Consider the following 7,212-nt stretch of genomic DNA (forward strand, 5'->3'; position numbering starts at 1 on the left):
GATTTATTCCTTGATGCCTGACTTTGGTCAGGTCTTTGTCAAGGATCGGAGGCCTTATTTGGCCGAAGATTTTTGCCTTGAAGCCTGACTTTGGTCAGGTCTTTGTCAAGGATCGGAGGCCTTTTTTGGCCATAGATTTATTCCTTGATGCATGACTTTGGTCAGGTCTTTGTCAAGGATCGGAGGCCTTATTTGGCCATAGGTTTATTCCTTGATGCCTGACTTTGGTCAGGTCTTTGTCAAGGATCGGATGCCTTATTTGGCCATAGAGGTCATTTCAAATTGCCCTTGCCTATGGCTGGCGCTTTGAAAGGACCTATTTTTTTGTTTACCGAATATTGCGGCGCTAGAGCTGGCCGCTTTCGGTTTTTGGGTTCTGTGTGGTGTTCTTTTGGGGAATTACCTCTTTATACTTGTAGAGGATTTTTACATTGAGCCTGCCTCGTTAAAAACCTCACCTCCGTTTGGAGTTCCCCTGAGAGGAAAAGAGTGCAGGCTCTTTTACATTTTGTTGCGAATGAAGTAAAAAAAAACTAAGGTAATTGCATATAGGGGCCTCCGCTTATATTTTGCGGAGGTTGCCCTTTGGTATATTGCCTAGATGTAGTATCTGCGAAGGCTGTCGATATTCCATGTGTGGGTTGTTGTGACACCTTCGCTGTCGGTCAAGTGGAAAGAACCAGGTCGGCCTGCTGCCGTTGCTGTGTATGGGCCTTCCCATTTCGGTTGCAACTTATCGACAAGTTGTGCGTTTGGTTTTCTCCTGAGTACGAGGTCTCCGTGTTTTATGTCTTTCCTTACCACCTGAGAGTCTCTCCACTTCTTGGTTTGTGACTGATATTTTGCAATGTTGTCGACTGCTTCCAGTCTGGTGGCTTCTATTGTTTCTTTTGCGTACTCTTCATCTTGCAACATCAGCTGGCTTGTTGTGCGGAGGCTTTCGTGCTTTATTTCTTCTGGCATCATGGCTTCTTCTCCATATAGCAGTTTGAATGGTGTGAATCCTGTTGTTCTTGAGACGGATGTATTGTGTGACCAAATAACTCTAGGTAGTTCATCTATCCATCTTCCTTTGCGTAGGCCCAGCAGTGTCTTTGATATTGCTGAAAAGACTATTCTGTTTGCTCTTTCAACTGCTCCATTGGACTCTGGGTGGTATACAGAGGCGAAGGCTAATTTCGTCCCTATGCTTTTGTAGAATTCTTTGAAGTTCTCTGAATCGAATTGTTTTCCATTGTCTACTGTCAAGATCCTTGGTACACCAAATCTGCAAACGATGTTCTGCCAGAAGAATTTTCTGATAGTTTCTGAGGTTATCTTCGCCAGTGGCTTTGCCTCTATCCATCTTGTGAAATATTCCACTGCCACTACTACGAATCTGTTTCCTCCTTGGGATGGAGGTAATGGGCCGACCAGGTCCATCCCCCATCTTTGCAGCGGCCATATCGGAGGTATAAGCTGGGTCTTCGCCGATGGTTTTGACTGTCCCAGAGAGAAAGTTTGGCATGCTTTGCATGTTCTGACTATCTGCTCTGCGTCTTGTATGTGTGTTGGCCAATAAAAGCCTTGCCTTATTGCCTTTGCTGATAAAGCTCTGGAGCCAATGTGCGACCCACAGATTCCTGAGTGTATTTCTTGAAGCAATTCTATGCCTTCGCTCTGTGATATGCATTTGAGGAGAGGCTAGACTACTCCTTTCTTGTATAGTATGCCATTTACGATTGTGTAATTTCTTGCCCTGGCCTGTATTCTTGCAGCTTTTGCTTCATCTTCTTCGGTTGTTTTGCCTTCTAGGAATTTTGTTATCACCTTTCTCCAATCTTCATTTTGCAGGTGTAGTATGGGTTTTGGTGCCTTCGATGCCTCTGCAGTTGCCGAAGCCTTCAAGATCTGGTAAAAAGTGTTTGGAGGCAGTGGCAGGTTGTTTGCCGCAGCCTTTGCCAATTCATCTGCCTCTACGTTTTCTGTTCTTGGGATGTGCTTTAGGGTGAAACCCTCGAATCTCCGCTCCATGTTTCTGACAACGGATAGGTATTTGATGAGTTCTGGCTCTCTTGCTGTGTATTCTTTCTCTACTTGGCCAGTGACCACTTGAGAATCTATTTTGACTGTCAATGTTTTTGCCCCTAGGGCTTTTGCTTTGCTCAGCGCTAATATCAGGCCTTCGTACTCTGCTATGTTGTTTGTTGATTTGAATTCTAGCCTTACTGTGTATTTTAGTCTGACACCGGAAGGTCCCATTAGGACAGCGGAGGCTCCTGCTCCAGCTTGGCCCCAAGCTCCATATGTGAATGCTATCCAGCCTTGAGCTATAGGTTGCGTCTTTGGCTCTGTCGGAGGTGTCCAATCTGCTACAAAATCAGCTAATGCTTGTGATTTGATTGCTGTTCTGGGGACATATGAGATTCCAAACTGTGATAGTTCTGTAGCCCATTTGCCTATTCTGCCGGAGGCTTCTTTGTTTCTGAGCAAGTCTTGTAGTGGCAGAGATGTTGGAACTGAGATTTCGTGGGCTTGAAAGTAATGCTTTAGTTTTCTTGATGCCATCAGCACTGCGTAGGCGACTTTTTCTACCTCTGTATAGTTTAGCTTGGCTCCGGACAGTGCTTCTGAGATGAAATAAACTGGTTTTTGAGTTTTGCCTGATTCTTTTTCCATCTCGTGGACTAAAACTGCGCTGACTGCATGGTCGGAGGCCGCCACATACAGCAATAGGTGGCTGTCCGATTCTGGGACGAAGACCATCAGTGAGTTTGCTAGATACTCTTTCAAGTCATGAAATGCCTCCGACTGCTTGGGCCCCCATTCGAAGTTGTCTCCACCCCTCAGGGCTTGGAAGAAGGGTAGGCTGTGTTCTGCTGATTTTGAGATGAATCTGTTGAGCGCTGCTATTCTTCCCGTTAGCTTTTGTACTTCCTTCTTGTTTTTGGGCTCTGCCATTGCTATTATTGCTCTGGTTTTGTCTGGGTTTGCTTTGATGCCTTCGCTGCTTATGATATAACCGAGCATTTTCCCTTTTGTAACTCCGAATATACATTTCTCTGGGTTGAGGCGGAGGCCTGCTGTCCTGAGGTTGGCGAAGGTTTCCTGTAAGTCGGAGACATGATCGTCCTTGTTCTTGCTCATGACGACTATGTCGTGGACATAGGCTATGATGTTTCTATCTAGCTGTGATCCCAAAACCTCCTTTGTCATTCTGGCGAAGGTTGCTTCGGCGTTCTTTAGTCCCTCCGGCATTCTGGTGTAGCAGTATGTCCCGAATGGGGTGGTGAAACTTGTCTAGTCTTCGTCTTCTTTTTTCATCCAGATTTGGTGATACCCAGAGAAACAGTCGAGGAGGGAGAACCTCTGGCATCTGGCTGCCTTGTCGACGGAGGCATCTATTCTTGGCAATGGGAAGGGGTCTTTCTTGCAAGCTTTGTTCAGATCTGTGAAATCTATGCACATTCTCATTTTGCCATTTTTCTTTGGTACCAAGACTACGTTTGCGAGCCATTCTGAGTACTTGACTTCCCTGATCACTTTTGCATCTAGCAATCTTTGCACCTCCGCCTTTGCTGCCAGGATTCTATCCTCCAACATTTTTCTCTGTTTTTGCTTTCTTGGTCTCATGTTTTCGTTGATATCCAGTTCGTGCTGTATGATGTCCCTGCTGACTCCCTGGAGGTCGGAGGCTGACCAGGCAAAGATGTCCTTATTTTTTACTAGGGTTGCCATGAGCTCTTCCTCTTCTGCCTTGCATAATTTTGAGCTGATTGTTACTTTTCTGTCCGGTAACTCTTTTTCTAGAGGGGTCAGCTTTGTCTCTTCTTGACCTGTCATATCTGTTTCTCCTTTGGGCATGTCCAGAGGCTCTAGTTCTTTGTTCGCCGACTCGACTGCATTGATGTTTCTTTGGGCTCTGTAGATAGCTTTCTCTATGTTTCTTGCTTCTTTCTGGCTGCCTCGAACTGTGATAATACCATGGAGTGCTGGTATCTTCATGCATAGGTAGGCCATATGCAGTGCTGCGTTGAATTTGGTTATAAATCCTCTGCCCAAGATGGCAATGTATGGGTAATACAGATCGACGACGTCGAAGGTTATGTACTCGGTTCTAGCATTCGCTTGGGTTCCGAACGACACTGGGAGTGAGATTTTTCCTAGTGCTTGTATCTGCTTGCCTCCGAATCCTATTAAAGGGGATTCGGAGGGTTGTAGTTGATTTCTGCTGAGCTTCATTTGGTCGAATGTATTTGCGAAGATGATATCTGCCGAGCTGCCTGTGTCGACCAGTATTCTGCTTATCTCCCATGCTGCTATGTTTGCCTTGATCACCATTGCATCTGTGTGAGGGTAGCTTTCTAGCTGGAGATCTTCTTCTGTGAAGGTGATTGGGACTCTGGACCAATCTGTGTGTTTCGTCGGGCCTTGGACTGCTACATTGTTTACCAGGCGGAGGTGATCTTTTTTCTGCTTTTTTGTTTGAAACTCCATCGATGATCCTCCGACGATTGGCAATATTATGCATATTGTTGGCAGTGCTCCATGAGGGTTGACTTGGTTTTCTGGGTTTGGCTCATTTTTTGGTGTTGCGGGCTGGTTGTGTGGTGGTGGCGGAGGCAGTTGCTGCATGTGGTGCTATGGCTGCGGAGGCTCGAACCTTATTCGGTTTTGCTCCGGCGGGTTTGTTTCGAGGTAGGTTATATGGGGAGATTTTGGGTTTATGTAGGTTAGGCTTGCCTCCGACCTGTAGTTGCTCGCCGGAGTCTGCTGCGAGGGTGATGACCGCCATGCTGGTAAGAAGTTTGGGTAATAGGCAGAGGCCAGTGTGGAGGGATGTATTTGTGTTGCGTTTAGCGCTGGGTACATTGGGCAGTACTGCTGGTGGCCAGTTGTGTATGTGGTGTTGACCTCTCTTGCGCTCTGCTGTGTCGGAGGTTGGGCAGTCTGCTTGTTCTTCATCCTTTCTTGTGTTTCTTTTGTCTCCGGACAATCTTTGGTGTTGTGCCCTGCGTTTTCACCGTGAAAGACGCAATATGGCTTGCGTTGTTTCTGGCTTTGGTTTCTGTTCTAGTTTTTTCCTTGGTAACCTTGGCGACCTTGGTTCCTTGTTTGGGTCTCCGGCCGTGTTGGCGCTGGCTGTTGCCCTCGCTCGTGTTGGGGTTGACCCTCGATACTGAGCACTTGTCCCTGGCCTGGCTTCTGATTTGATACATTCTGGTTCGTACAGGATTTCTGGGGGTTTTTGCTGCTGTTTTGTTGTCTGTTTTGACTTTGCTCCTCCAGCCTCTTGCGTAGGTCATTGTCTGATCTGTAGTACTTCTCAAACTCGTCGTACAACTGCTGAATGGAGGTTGGTTTCTCTCTTGCTACGTGTGCTGCGAATGGCCCAATTCGGAGGCCTTTGATCGCTACTTCAATGGCGATCTCGTCTGGGACATCTGGTGCCTTCGCCTTTAGTTGCACGAATTTCTGGAAGTAGTCATGTAGTGTTTCTTCCTGCATTTGCTTGCACTGAAATAGATCTATGGAAGTCAGCGACTGTGCTGTTAGCCTTTTGAAGTTTGCCAATATCTTGTCCCGAAGGTTCTCCCAAGAATAGACTGTGTTTGGTTTGAGCAAAGAATACCAAGCCAGCGCGTCGCCTTCGGCTGCAATGACAAATGACTTTGCCAAGACGGCATCGTCTCTGTCGGCGGAGGCTACTGCTGCCTCGTAACTCATAATGAACTGATGGGGGTCAGTCTTTCTGTTGAACTTGGGTAGTGTGATTGGCTTGTACGATGTTGGCCATGGCGACTGTTGTATGCCTTCAGATAGTGGGGACTTGGGATCGATAGGCCTCCGCATTACCTGAGATGGCATTGTCGGCTGGCTGATCACTGGCGTAGAACCCTGAAGCATGGCTGCAGTTGGTGTTGCCGCGGAGGCTGGGATTGCGGAGGTTGTTGCTGGTACTGCATGCTGCATACTTAGCATCTCAGCATGTAGGACTACCAACTGCTGCCTTATTTCTGCTGCTTGTGCTGACGCTTGGATAGCTGCGAATGCTGCTGCCATTATGTCCCTCTCTTGTTGCGCTCTTTGCAACTGTGCTTGTAGCTGTTGCAGTTCTTGCTCGGGTGCTGTGGCTGAGTTTGGTTGGGCCTCCGGATCTTGAATCTCTTGGTCTTGGGGTTCCGGTGGTTGACCCTAGGCGTCTACTCTGGTGCCATCCTCCGCTGACGAGGTTGCGTAGGCGCTACGAATGTTGCGCCTAGGCCTTCCTCGCTGACTTGTGGCCGCTGCTGCTCTGGTGGTGGTCTTTCTTTTCCCTGCCATCGTTGGTTTGCCTTGGCTCAACCACGGTGGGCGCCAATGTTGAAACTAGAGGTTTCAACCTACGTGGCGAAGACCAAGGCCTCCGCCCGTCGGACGGCCGGCCTCGGACGGAGGCTCTAGGTACGAGCGACAGGGGGAATAGTGGAGAGTAAGGGTATGGCACGAGAAGTTAGGGTTTCATTAATTCACCCACCAACCAACCTCCATGGTTACAAGTGTCCCCTATTTATATGACTCAACTACCACATAACAGAATTTATTACAATGCCCCTCAACTACTACAGTACATTCCTAGAATATTCTGCCGCTAGCCTTTTATTCGCGGGGCAGTCCTGCCACACCGTTTCTAAGCAATGGGCCTCCATGAGCGGTCGGTCCACTGTAGCTGGTCTTTGGCCCAAAGGCCTGGCTCCCCGGCGCCAGCCTTCATCCCCCACGGCGTGCCGCTCCCCTGGCGGACCTCCACCGGACGGTCGGAGATGTTCTCCGCGGGTATCCGCCCGGCCGCGCGGGGGCCATGGTTCTCGCCGCTGGCCTTCGCATTCAGGGGCACGCTGTTGCCTCGGAGAGTCCCCGCCGGTCCGGGCGGAGACATCACCAGCTGGTTTTCGCCCGGCCACTGGCCTCGGAGCCTCCGCCATCAATGGTGCGCCGTTGCCTCGGAGGGTCCCCGCCGGTCTAGGCGGAGACATCATCTGTAGGTCTCCGCCCGGCCGCGTAGGAGCCATGCTGGCGCGCTTGCGCCCACTGCGAGCGCCCGCGCTTGAGTACCTGCGCACACTTGGGCAAAATCATTTGTTTGGTTAGTTTAGAGATAAGGCTGCCTCCGCCCGTAATACCAGAGACGCCCGCCTGAGCGGTCGACGGGGTGCGTGCCTGGCCTCGGCGGAGTCCGTGATGACCCCTCGA

The 7,212-nt window shown here is 49.2% G+C and overlaps 1 pseudogene; it reads right to left on the reverse strand.

Annotated features, from left to right (window-relative positions):
• Nucleotides 1–597: 597 nt before the first annotated feature.
• Nucleotides 598–6,303, reverse strand: LOC136494732 (uncharacterized; annotated as a pseudogene).
• Nucleotides 6,304–7,212: the final 909 nt, after the last annotated feature.

The sequence above is a fragment of the Miscanthus floridulus genome, chromosome 11, assembly GCF_019320115.1.
Source record: "Miscanthus floridulus cultivar M001 chromosome 11, ASM1932011v1, whole genome shotgun sequence".
Classification (NCBI taxonomy): Eukaryota; Viridiplantae; Streptophyta; class Magnoliopsida; order Poales; family Poaceae; genus Miscanthus; species Miscanthus floridulus.